The sequence below is a fragment of the Streptopelia decaocto genome (genome assembly GCF_964273445.1).
Source record: "Streptopelia decaocto genome assembly, chromosome: 9".
Lineage (NCBI taxonomy): Eukaryota > Metazoa > Chordata > Aves > Columbiformes > Columbidae > Streptopelia > Streptopelia decaocto.
Window position 1 is genome coordinate 18,138,198 of NC_138664.1, and position 13,563 is coordinate 18,151,760.

The window sequence follows — 13,563 nt, forward strand, 5'->3', positions numbered from 1 at the left end:
GTGATGTCAGCGAACTCCAGATTTAGAAGTGTGAAAGAAGATTCACAGTTTACCGATTTTAGTGCTTTGCTTGGTGTTGATCTGTTTTCTCTGCTGTATAGTCTCATACTATTACCAGAATTTGTTTTGCCACAGCTTTTCCAACTAGAGACTAACACTTTCTCTTTCCATATATTGTCAGACACAGCATATTTTGAATACTAGTAAGGGACACTAAACGCCATTACATCAGAAATTCAAATTTTGATCAACAAATAATTATGGCTCCAGTCATAAGCCTGTGATTATTACTTAGCCTATTCTTACACAATGACAAAGACAGTCCATTCTTCCAAAAACAAGTTCATTTGCATTACTCATGTTCTGTCAATGACCTGTTTACAGCAAACATAACTCCAAAGTTAGAAAACAACATACCATCTTATGTCCAAAGCTTTGAAACTGCAGCCAAGTGAATTCCAAGAGAAACAAATTGTTTCTTTCTTAAGTAACAAACACAAAAATACACAAAACACACTAATTCATGTCAGACCACTTATCTGAAGTAAAAGAAGGTACAGAACAGACACAGCTAAGTCAGATCTGCTTTAACCACCAAGAACTCATCCAACTAAAACAAGCGACCGTACTGAAGGCTTATGTAAATATTTAGGTCCCAGAATAATAATAATAAATATTCCTTAGTCATTAATTAAGCTTGTTTTTAAACATGTCTCTCATTCCCTGCACTTGCTGGGACATCTACCACATCCAAGGACATGGTAGGTAACAGTTGCACCATCAGAGTAGCTGGTTAGCCCCTGCAGTTTAACTTCAAAGCACAGCTAGTGGCACCTAAGGGCCTTGTCCTATTCCTCCCACAAACAGCACCTCTGTTCCTCTTGAGCCAGAGTGACACACAGAGATGCAGCGAGCTGGTTCAGAGGGCTAAAGTGGAAGCAAAGCAATGCCCCTTCCTGACAGTAACATCCCCTGAACTGCTGCATGATCAGGTAGGCTTCCCTACCTTCTTTCTCCCAGTCTTCTCACAACCAGCCACATTTGCACCCCATCCCACGCATACGCTGCTGTTCATGCAACCTGTTTGGTTTCCAACTTGACTAAGTCCTTGAACTAATTTACCAGCTAGCTAAAAAAAGTTTTCATCTCATAATGTCTTTGAAACAGTTTGCCAAAAATGTGCATTAGTGCTAGTAGCAGAAGGCAACAGCAGCAAAGATTCACTGGCTCAAGCTCTTTCAGAATGACAAGCCCAAGCAGAAAGCACAAATCATATATATCACCAGTTAAAGTCCTAACAAGTTCTAGAGATGACAAATATTTTGAAGGGCAATTAAGAACACTTTGTTGAAAGTTTCTTTTGGCTGCAAACAATCCCTCAGACACCACAGCATAATTAAAGCTATGAATTTATATTTTCATATTCAGACACAACAATAAAACAAAAGTAGACTTTCCCCTGCTAATTCACTAAACTGCCGAGAAATCTGTTCTGCACTAGTTAGTGGAAGGAAAAAAAATGGTAAAAGCATTCAGAAATAAGTCTTTACAACTCAATTAATAACTGACAATTTCACTGTCTTCATTTCTTGTTTATGTGCTTCACACACCTTTAGCAGTAACAAAACCTTATCCAGTCTTTTGACTAAAACAACTCTTCCCATTTTTATCTTATTGCAATTTTTTTGTACTACAGGTGTCAGCTCCTCACCTCATTACTTAACCCAGCCATAATGCCCCAAAGAAACATTCCAAAGTCTTAGATTCTATTTCACCTGAAGAAACAGTACAAACAATCCAAGTCATAAGTATTTCAGAAGCAATGAAGTACAAGATCGATTTTGTTATTCATTGTATGCCATGTAAGATGTATGTTCCAAAAGACTGAAATCAGTCAGCTGAAGTCAGCTATTCACTTCATGTTCTGCAAAGGAGAGCAAGATCATTTGTTTCTAGGATCAAAATCATTAATAAGCCTCTTTGAAGACAACTTTGCACACCTTCCATTTAACATATTTACTATTAAATAAATCTAGTCAGTAATGTTTTTCATGTCATTTCTGAAAGACAAGTTTCCTTCAAAGTGCATCAGTGTTTGTGAGAGTAAGGTCAAGGAACAAGGAAGATTCCCTAATAAATTTAGAGGTATTCAGTTATTTCACCATAATTGGTTTTGTTCCCCTATAGCACAGAATGAAGATTTCTCCCAGATAAACAGTCATCCAAAACTACCTCTATCTGCAATTCACCAAAAGTTGTCATCACACTGTTATTAAGTAGCCTTTCAGAAATAAAACCTCACTCTCAGGTTTGTCCCCAATAGATAGGTATGAATGTTTCAAGTTATTCCTTTAATAAGAATTAACCCTCTGAGAGATTAACTTGCATAGAAGAAACTTTAACAGATACATCCCAACAATCCCATTACAGAAGAGATTATTACAAGGCCAGTCTGTTTTATATTGCTTACCACCTACCTTATCCCACTGGGAGTAACACTGGCAGTGTACATACAAACATCCATTTTTTTGCCCACAAAACTCAAAGATCAGTATCAGACTACACATAGTAAAAACTAACAGCTGCCATCTGAGCTACTGAGGCCACTGGAGGAACTATGCCACTGGTAAAAGAACAAGCCACTTCTCTAGACAGACAACAACGCAACATCGCAGACATTACAGATCTTACCAGTGGGGGCTGACCTACATTACTAGTAAAAATTTTAGTTACCACTTGCACTGTATATTTCAAATAGACACCAACTAGCCTTAGAAGCTTTCATGAACAAATCCACTGGGGAAAATAATAGTGGTTTCTGAAAACAAACTGTTCTTAGTAAATTCACATCTAGTAAACACTCAGTGTCAAAATAGTTTTTATTCACCACTCTTCATCTCTTAAAAAGAACTGAAGTTTAACAGTTCCCATGAAAGCAAGAAATACTCCCCCTCTCTTACCAAGGAAAATCTTGGAAGTAAAAAAAAAAAAAAAAAGTCTAAAGGAATACAGAAAGCAACCAAGCTTTGAGAGCTCTTAATAGCCAATCAAATTATAGATATAAAGGGCATTTTGTCGGGGTTCATGAACAACTAGCAAAAAGAAAAAAGACAACCTTTCTTCATTTACCTACTGTCCTCAAAATAGCATTTGCATGTTCCCTTGAGTTACCCTTCTCTCTCACAGATCGTTACCAGAAAAGTATCCCCATTATTATAAGTGCAGCCTCTTCACCTGTTCTCTAACAGGTTCTCTCAGCCCATGCCACAATACTAAAAAAAAAAATCAGCACAGCTTTAAGTGCACTTCAGTAACAGTAAGCGGGAGTACTTTAGTTTTTCAACCACAGCCTGGGGAGGAGGTACAGCAAGAATTCAGAAGCCCATATCAGCTTGTTTCAGTGAAACATGCGCTTAGTTTGCCTGTAACCTTTATCCCAGTCAGTGGTAAGCTTGACAAAAATCTCATCCAAGAACTGACCCTAAAACAAGTCCTATTTAATCAAAGAGAAGCACTTAGTATGGAAGGCTGAGCTTGCTTTGTCAGGTTAGAACACGTATCCTGCTAACTGGGCACACCTTGATTCTAAGTGACCCTTTATTTAAACACGTGACAAACAGATGCGCTAACAAAGTTAACTGGAACCCATTAGTTTACAGTTTTCCTAATTCCTGTGCTCTGATACTAAAAATAACTTTGTGATGCAGGTACAAGGAAAAACACTGCTCACAGTCACTGCTTTTATTCAGAAGTACAGGAGCACGGAGGAAATCAGCACATCTTCTCAGTTCTCTGTGCGGTCCCTGGCCATCAGACACAGCCTAGGCTTGTCAAAGGAAGATGTCCTGCAAGAACACAAAATGGAAGACAGTAAGAATCTCTCTCCTCTTGGTTACTTTATTGCAAAGTACTAGAATTTGTTATAGTCACCTCCTAACAGTCAGGTACACAGATGAGTTGAACCCTATTCCCATGCACTAAAGAAACATATGTGTAAAAACATGATTTTCTTCTCCCTGTTCTGAGCCACAAAAGGTGTATCTGCCATATTACCACTTTACGTGCCTCATCATGAGCAACCAAAGGAAAAAAACATTCACAGGAAAACAACACAAACATTTTCCCTGCAGCAGCACTAGCACTGACATGACACTCAAACTTCTATTTACTCAGAAGAGGGTCGTTGTAACCAAATTTTGAAATTAAAGGATTCTAGAATAGTGGTCTCTAAAGTGGGTCACACTTGCAAGAGAATCCGCTAAGGTGTAAGGAAGAAAACATTTTTGTAACAGTAGCTAATAATATTTTTTTTAAAAGTTCCAATTTCATGTTTATCTTCTATTTTTGAGTATGTTTTATACTGTATATATCAGCACAGGAATACCTGTATATAATTGATAAATAAATAAATCCACATATATTGAGGTGCACACTAATGAGCATTTTCTATTCATAGGCAAGTGCAGCCAAAACAAACTAGAGGCTACTTTTCTAGAAAGCAGAAGCTCCCTTTCTATGTGAACACGATTTTCCTTTTTCCTACCAAGCAAAAAAAAGAGGATTTATATTTGTCCTGCCTTCCCTAATTTTCCTTGATGCCAATAAATCAACACTAAGTCACATAAATCTTCCTCAAAGGTTAATCTTGGGGTTCTTTCCTTTGACTATCCCTAAGATCCAGCTCTACACCTCCTCCCAGCTCTCTCCCCACGCCAATGTCGGTCAGTTTCACTTTCCCCAGCAGTGAGGACCAGCCCGGGTTCATTCAGTGCTGCTGCTCCAGAGGATGGATGAATGAATGAAGGGGCCTCCCCAGACACGTGGCCCCGGGGGTTTCAATTCAAAGCCTGGGGCTCTTTTTGCCACCCCAACCATAAGAAATGTATCGGGACCTGAATGAAAAAAAACTATTAGCGGAAAGAAGTATCAGAAAACCATATTATGACAAATGATCTGCTTGACAAGACAATAATAAGTGAACATAATGAAACAATAAATAACTAGAGTTAAGGATCCACCGAGTATTATTATTACCTCTTACCACTTCGTGGGAGCCGAGGGAAAAGAGGAGGGTTATAAGGAAGAGCACAAGAAGCTAAGTACCTAGACTCTCACCAGGCTCTTTCCCCTCACCCAAGTCGGTCCCCCAGCCCACGCACGGGAGGGCAGCAGCAAGCGGGCACCCGCCGGCAGGCTCGGGGCAGGCGGGGGACCGGAGCAAAGCCCGCCGGGCCTGGTCTGGGGAAGGCCGGCCCCGGGCCACCGTCAGCGCGGCGACATGGGCCGCTCCCTGCTGCCCACCACGGCGGGAGCTGAACACCCGCCAACCCCCTTCCCGGGCGAGGAGCGGGGGCGAGAGGAGCCCCGCGGGGCTGCGGACTGACCTGCGGAGCGCGGCTCACCACAGGGCCCGGGGGTCGCCCGGCGGAGCCCGCGCCCCTCAGCCCGCGCAGCCGCCTGCTGCACGCGCAGGGCCGCTTTACCACTCCCCCCAGCCCACACGGATCTATGCGCCACCCGCCTCAGCGCGGCTCTCCTGCCAGAGCAGCCCCTCAGAAGAAAACCCAGCCAAGCCAGGAGCATTCACCGCCCCCAACCCTCATCCAGCAGCCTGGCGTAGAGAAGCAGTTCGAACAACACACCAGGACTACTTTCTCTCCGCTAGCGGAAGCACATTACCTACCTGCGCAAGCGCATGCGCGGGACAGGTTCTGAGGACGGAGCGCGAGGCACGCTGCGAGTTGTAGTCCTCTTGCGCGAGCTCCGCCCGCCGGGCCCCGCCTCCTCTGCTGTGCGCGTGGTGGGCGGCGCGCGGCGGGGCGGGCCCGGGCCGCGGCGGCGGCGGCGGCGGCGGCGCCCGGAGTTAGTTGTTGCGCGCGGGCGCGGTGGTCTCAGCCGCGTCCCCGGAGCCGGTTCCTCTCCGGGGCTCGGTGGCTGCGGGAGCCGACCCTGACGGAGCCTCCTCGGTGTAGCCGCTACCGCCGCCTCCCCGTCGCTGCCTGCCCGCGGGAGGCTCAGTAGGGCTGGGGAGCCCGTGCCAGGTGAGGGGCCGGTCCGAGCCCGGGGGCGGGGGGGAGTGCCGGCCCTTTTGGTTGTGGGGGGAGGCCGGGGAGCGGCGGCCGGCTCGCGCGCTGCCCGCGCGGGCGGCTCGTGTTTCCTCAGCGAGGCCCCGCGCGGGGGCAGCGGGAAGGGGCCTCGGCGCGGCCCGCCGGGGGGCGAGGGGAGCGCGGCCGCCGCCTGCCCGTTCCTCCCGCGGGGGTCCTGCCGTGGCCTCGGCGGGCGGCGCCGCTTGTAGTTGCGTCCGGAGGGCCTGAGTGGCGCCGGCAGCCGCCTCGGGGCCCCCGCGGGGCCGTGCGGCGTTCTCGCCTCCAGCCGCGGCACTGGGCCCCCTGGTCGCTGCCGACGGCCCCCGGGGCCTGCGGCGGCAAAGGGCGCTTTCTTCTGCCCACACCTCGGCTGGAAGTTTTGCGGCGTGATCTTGCGCTAAATATATTGTGCCGGAGCCTGCCAGGGAGCGCCGGGCGGCTGCGGAGCTGGCACCTTCTAGGAATTTCCCAACGATAAAGCCGCTGTAGGTGCCAGGTGAATGCTGTCCCTGTCGGGGCTCTGTCCTCACTCTGTTGTGTATTCCTGACATTAAAGACTTTACGTTTTAGCCTGTACTCGTGTAGCTACATTCCATCCTCCTTTCGGGCTTTCCGCGCTTCGTTTTTTCTTGAAGGACTTTTAGGTGGGTCGGTCTGTTTGCCTGTTTTTGTTGCAAGTGTACTTGCGACTAGACTGGAAAAGCTGAGATTTTCGTTGGGACAGTAAGTGAAAGGATGTAAATACACTATGGTGGTTAGTTACTTATTAAGTAGCTGATATTTAGCATAGAATGGCCAGACTGCTCTTAGGTGAGCGCGAGGAGGAGGAGGAGCATTGTCTGATGGATCTCTGACCTCAGACTTAACAGGGGTCCCTTCTCAAAGAACATAATTTCAATTTACTTAAGGTTCTTGCCATTTTATTTTGTCGAGCTTGGCTTTCATTCTTTAACCAGTTCATACGGGGCTCCAAAGTTCTTCCCCTTACTTGTTGTGGCTTAAAGGCTGTCAGATGTCTGCTAAAACAATTTATTCTCAGATATTTGGGGGAAAAAATAACACACAAGATACATGGGCAGGAAGGAAAGAACACACAGTTGTTCTAGGAGCCAAAACTTTATGGAATTCCATTAATTAGGTTCTATAGTTAGAAAGTTTATTTAAACTTGCGTAAAACTGCAAGCTGAACAACGACTTTTGTTACAAATAAGATGCATTTAATTCTATGTGACTTTTGCTTGACTTACAACCTCATCTAGACAGTTTGATTCCAGTGGTGTAGCAGAGCAGGAAATACTTGTGGATACTTTATTTGGTCGTTTTTACTAGTTAGAGCTCTTAATCTAGATTCCCACTGGCTTAAAAGGTTTTGTCTGTAAAGCAGCTAAGATGATTTATCCAGACGAAGTATCTTCCTGGCAGAGCCACTGCTCCAGTGTGTTTTCAGGAAAACCTCATTTTGTTCTCTAAAATGTAGAAGTATGCAAGGAGTGAATTACCACTTTTTCCATGAGTAACTTTCCATGATTAATCTTATGTGTTCATTCCACGATGGATTTACCTTATTGTTAGGATATTTTGCATAGATAACTCAATTTACAGACTTCCTAAATGACGTTCTTGTATTGTTCTGTTTGGCTCTCTTGCCTCTTCTTCACCTGAACAGCAGAGATGGGTTGAGTGTGATTCCTGAGCCTGGGCAGGAGGGACCAGCTGCTGAGTGAGGAGCCAGCAGGCACTTTCCCTCAGCTGCACAGTGTGGAAATGAGCAATTGATAAGAAAGCGAGCTTCATTCATGGATGCAATGCTTGCATTTCCATCTCTTTCAGAGCATACATTAACCATGTAAATAAATATACAGTTATTTAGAAAAAACAGCAATCCCTGTGTATCAGCAAGTCTTGTGGTTGTTCCAGTGAAAGAGAGAGCAAAGAGGCAAAATACCATTCCAGCTTGTGTTTCTGACTTTTCAGCTCTTTAGAAAATCTGTTTGACTAAATGGCTCCTGAATGTTTTCTTGCCTAAACAGGACAGTACAATGTTAATATAACTATTTTAAGTTATTGATTAGAATCATAGACATTCATAATCACTGTTAACCTTCTATATTGTGCTAGGAAAAATATGTATGTGAAAAGCTTACTGTAAGTTAACAAGTTGTAACCTGTTTTTTCTACCTTGGTTGTGAATTTATATTACTATGTCTCTACTTTCCTTTTCTTTTTTCCTCTTTAGTCTTTGCTCTTAGGTTTCCGTTTTTCCTAGAGCTGCCCCTCATCCCAGTTTAGAATTAGACCCTCCCATCCCTGCTGATTGCCCATGTTTTCTTTCCCCTTTTCTCTGAAGGGATCTGCAGCTTTTCTCCTTGTCACTGCATTTCTTGTTCTGGCTGCTTTTTGATGGGGTTTGATTTCAGATGGGGTTAACTCACAGACTCCTTTCTCTTTTTTGTGTGTATTTGGCTGTTGGACCCTCTTTTCCCTAGTCCTTGAAAAAAGAGCCCAAAAGGTCTAAACTGGGGATTTTTAGGTACAGATCAGAGATGAGGTCGGTCTCCTGCCAGCTGCCACAGTGTTCCCACTTCCTGTGCTGCTGCAGCTCCCGAGGAATCCTGCTGAGCTGCTCCCTCCTGTGTAGTCAGTGTGTCATAGCTGACATTCGGGTGTGGGCAGAATATCGAAATGCAAATGACATGGGTATAACGTGGAGGTAGTGTTGGACTCATGGAAAGCACTGGTAATGTGAACATTGTGAGTACATGTGACATGAAAAGAGATAGTGGAGAAGACACCTGACACAGGGAAAATATAACTTTATCTTTCTGCTCTCAAAAACATCTGGAGTTATCAGGTATTAACTACTTATGATATAAAAATCATAATTTGCAAAACATGTTTTGGTTTATTAGTTCAAGCAAAGCTCAAAGAAATAATGTTGAGTTGTTTGCAAGCCATATATAGTGTTTGCTGCCTGTTAGTGGCAGCCAAAAATCACCAGTGAGGCAAAATCCACTCTATATGTATGTAAAATAACATGGATTTTGGAGGAGGAGATGTGTGGCCACAGTCCACAGCCAAGGGAAAGAGGCTTTGGACTCTCCAGAAAGGATTACTGGAGCACGGTGCCACTTTCTGTGTTTGCATTACCTCTGACAGGCTGATATAGAGACCTTGTCTGTAGAGTTTTTATCGGTATTACCAGTTTTCCCACCCCTCTGTGCTCCCACACATGACCGCTGTTTAAGGACTAAGCATTGCACTGGGACTTACGTTGGCCTAAGGCCAAAATACTTTCATTGTTTCATATATATCAGCACAATAATGTAGAATTTCCATTACCATACAGTTTTAAATTTAGAGTGGAAAAATACAGATTGCAAACTGGAATAAGACTTGCTAGTTGACTTTCACTATTTTAAAGTGGAGTGAAATAGGACAAGTAAACAGTATACACTGAGAAGAATGAGAGAGCTTTAGTATTTCTGAACTGCTAGTGACAAGGATAAATGACTTGTTTTTACTTGGTAACAATTCTAATTAGTTGTCCAATATTCGAGCTGCCATTTCAATAAATTGTGGTTTAGTATCATAGGCTGTGTGTTTCCTTTGGGGTTTTTAAATCATAAGCAGAAATTATCAACCATGTAAGAAATTTTCAGTTCTTCTTTTTTCCGAAGATAGATAAGTGGCTGAGTCACTAAAGCAATTTCTTTCCCCATATCTCTTTAAGTGCACTGAGGATTTGAGATTGCCCGATTGTTGAGGAAAACTACACAGTGGGTGTAGCTCTGAGGTCACTTGAGTTAAATCCTGTGGGACCCCATTGGCTATTACAAAAGTTACCATGCTAGCTTTTCAAACACTGTGGTGCAAACCAGCTTTACCAAAAATGTTTTGGGGGTTGACTGTTCAGATGACACCAAGAACAACAGAATTTCAGAACCCTTCTGAAGCCTAGTTCACCATTTCTGTCCTCCCTATAATCATGTATTGCTGTGCAGGATGTGCGTGAAATCAGTTTTAAAGCACACTACTTAGAGAAGTATTTTGTAATCCATCTGTAACTGATTTTTTTTGAACTGTTTGATTCTGGGGAAAATTGCAATCCTGAGTTTTTGTGTAAGTACTTGGAAAAATCTCAAATAGTAGATCCCTTCTCAGGCTCACTACTCATGTCTCTTGTGTGTGGGCCTGGCCTTAACTGAGATGCCTTTAATAAATTGTAGTAGCAGTAACAGATTACAATTCTGTTTATTGACCATCTGCATTTTGATCACTTTGATCAGTTATGTTTACATTTAAAAGATATGTAAATATGGGGTATGAAAACTATTTAACAGCATTTATTTGCTATCTGTACCACAAAATGCCTTCAGAATTAATGGTTCTTCCTATTTGGGAGTTTTTCTCTTAGTTGCCAGCTTTTAGAGCAGAGGATGTTTAATTTCCACATAAAATGAAATGCTCAACATGGGGAAAAATTATTTTAACATTTTAAAGTGCAAAAACTTATGAAATGTTATCTGTGAAATGTGGTTTTAAATCCTTCAATGTATAGTCTTTACCCCACATTTCACTTAAGAGTAAGTAAAAAAACCTTACATGCACTTAAACACAAATGCTGAAAAATGCACAACCATTGTATTGCAGTCACTCTTGACTGCAGGAGACATTTTTAGCAAAGTTTTTGAAATCACAGTAAACAAATAGATAAAAATCATGCCAGGCTAAACATTTTACACTTCTAGCAATACTTGTTTTAGTAACATCTTGTCTGAGACACCAGTTCAGTGTGGTGCTAAAAAGATAGATCACTTACTTCATAAAGTTAGTGCTGTTTCAGAAAACATTGCTACTATACAAAATTTGCCAAACACAACCTTATTGGTGTTAGGCAGATTTGGATTATTATATTATTTGATAAAGGTTATATAGAACCTGTATTTTTTTTTAAAGCATTAAATAAGTGCGAATCTCAATCTTAAAATGTTCTTTCTTGGATAGATGGCTGTATTTATACAGGCATCTCTATAAAGCTCATCAAAGGAGGAAGACAGCATATAATACAAAAGATGTAAATTCTGCATGTGTATATTTACACCCAGTCTTCCAGCACTGAGGCTCTTACTGTCAGAAGAACCTTCATTTAAATGTACACTATAAACACAAACAAATATAGACATCCTTCTGAACTGACTTAATGTATATTCCATCTTACTATAAGTCTCTACATATCACAGATGCTCTTGCTGTTGTCTCAGCTGCCAAATAGCCTTTTAGTGAGTATCATTGTTTTGCTTTTATACTTACTGATGTCCTTTCTGTGGGCTTTTTCAATGTGGCAAGAGAAAGGAAGAACAGTTTAAAAAACAAAAATAATGTAATCGCCCCACAAAATTTGCCAGTACATTTAAAAACATGCATGTCTGGCAGTAATGGAGACACTTAAAAGTCCTGTAGCCCTTGAGTTGAAAAGGTCCTTGTGTAACTATTAGTCTTTTCTCACCTTTTTTCCTCAGGCACGTTTTGCCTTTCTCTGTATCTAGTGTTAGCCCCTAGTAGCCTTCTGCAGAGTAATCCCTGAGCCTGTTTGGAACAATATTAAAATCACCGATTCTCTCTGTAAAGGCTAAGAATTACATCAATGTTGCATTAATAAACTTTGAAGATTAATGCAAATGTATACAAACTCAGGGAGAATAAATATTAGTATAGAAGTTTTCCATGGCGGAGTAAGTAATGTTGTGTAATTGGTTTTCCATTTGCTTTAAGCCTTACTAGTTGTCTTTCTCTGCCTCCCTCATCTAGATTGGGTATTTTTCCTTAAAAACAGGTTGCACAATATTCTCCAGTCTCGGACTTTGACTGGATCTGTATGGGTAAGGAGTGTGACTCCTGCTGTTTGGAATCTTCCTTGGAGAAGGTAGTTTATTTAATGACTTTTGTACTATAAACTGTAGACATTCTTGGTTTTTAGAAGCAGGGAGATAGCTTATAGTAAAGATGTGGAGAATGTGTGGCACATGAAAACTCTCAATATGATCCGTTACATATGCTTTGATTGTGAAAGGGTTTGCAGTTTGTTGTAGTCAGTGGAACAACTCACTGAACTTGGTGTTGAATATACATCCAAGGCATAAACATTGACTATATTAGAGCTTTATATCTGTAAAACTGTGTTTTGATAAGGCAAGGTTTTTTCTCAAAGTTTGGTTGTTTAAAGAACTGCAGTACCAGATTATTGGCAAGCAAGTCTCAAACCTGCATTCCTGCTAATGAAGCTGTCAGTAATGTGTGTTTCCATTGTAGCAACAAAATGTAAAAAATATTATGGCAGGGCTTCTTAAAAATATCTTTAAAGGTCACTATCTCTGGCTAGAAAAGACCGCTTGGGAAGTGCAGAAAACAAAAGCATGTTAGGACAAAGCTTGCTGAAGCTTGAAATGCTCCTGTGCAAATGAATTTTGCCTGATATTTCTTGCACATCAAAGACCGTATCCTGTTAGATAAAATGTCAGTACAAGCAGAGCTTCACGTACATTTTATTTACCCTGCAATCTGGATTGGTTCTGGCTGCAGTATCATAATTGTCATCTTGCTTCATGAACCTTTTGGCTGGTGGGATGTTGGTTCATGGGTCATTACAAGTTAACCCGCTTATCTTCTTAGAGTGGGAGTGAGTGTCTTCCAAAGGTGGCTCTTTTAGGAGAGTTGTTCAGAAACTGGTACATCAGAAAATATGTTGCACTCTGGTGTATAAAGTACCTGTTTTTAGCCGTTGGCAGAGATACTGTTAGTAACAGTTGCCATGAAAAACCTCTTGCAACAGCTTTTCAGGTTTAAGGTGAGATTGTAAAGTGATTGTTCCTCAGCTGCACTGGAGCTTTACTCATGGTGAGTTCTCCTCTGTTCAGTGTAATTATCTCTGTTATTCGGCTTGTTAGAATGTGAGAAGTGTTTATTTTGCTTGTTTGTGCAGTTGCTTTCAAAGAGAGAAGCTGAATCAGGTTCCTTTCTGATTGGTATTGCCACTCAGCATCAGTATGGCATTCAGTAAATACATTCTTTAAATATGGTATTGCAAATCGTACTAGATTGCATAATATTGTAAATAGCAAGTAGTGGTACATTAAAGACAAAAAATAAAAACAAACCCAGTTCTCCACTGCCTTATTTTTTCTTAACCAGCCTGTAATTTTTCTTTGTAGTGCATAATGGTGATAACATTGCAGCTTTTCTCATTCTGTCCTTTGCAGATTGACTTCATTGCTTATGGTTGTACATTATCTTTGTTTATCAGTGTAAATCAACAGAGCTGTTCCTGAACAATGGAGATAGCAATGGATGGATCTTTTGAAGCCAAATTTGGAGACTGAGAAACTGTGTTGTATAGAAACATGTTGAAAAAGATAACCAGTGCGGGTTATCAGGGAGCTCTATTTAACCCCCTGCAGAGGACATTATGGAAAACGCTGTG

At 42.1% G+C, this 13,563-nt stretch overlaps 2 protein-coding genes across 15 annotated transcripts in view; one reads left to right on the forward strand and one right to left on the reverse strand.

Annotated features, from left to right (window-relative positions):
- The window catches only part of HMG20A (high mobility group 20A), a 167,347-nt gene extending 161,642 nt beyond the window's left edge, over positions 1–5,705 (reverse strand). For 4 of the 9 annotated variants that reach the window (XR_014184893.1, XR_014184894.1, XM_082061393.1 and 1 more), the window contains exons 1-2: positions 5,385–5,513; positions 3,731–3,845 (exon numbers count right to left, since the gene is read on the reverse strand). The gene's annotated coding sequence lies outside the window, so the exon portion shown is untranslated. The other 5 variants (XM_082061394.1, XM_082061389.1, XM_082061392.1 and 2 more) reach the window with 4 other exon arrangements.
- Positions 5,706–5,844: 139 nt separating this feature from the next.
- The window catches only part of PEAK1 (pseudopodium enriched atypical kinase 1), a 110,441-nt gene continuing 102,722 nt past the window's right edge, over positions 5,845–13,563 (forward strand). For all 6 annotated transcript variants that reach the window (XR_014184872.1, XM_082061174.1, XM_082061172.1 and 3 more), the window contains exon 1: positions 5,845–6,041. The gene's annotated coding sequence lies outside the window, so the exon portion shown is untranslated. The remainder of the gene's footprint in view (positions 6,042–13,563) is intronic.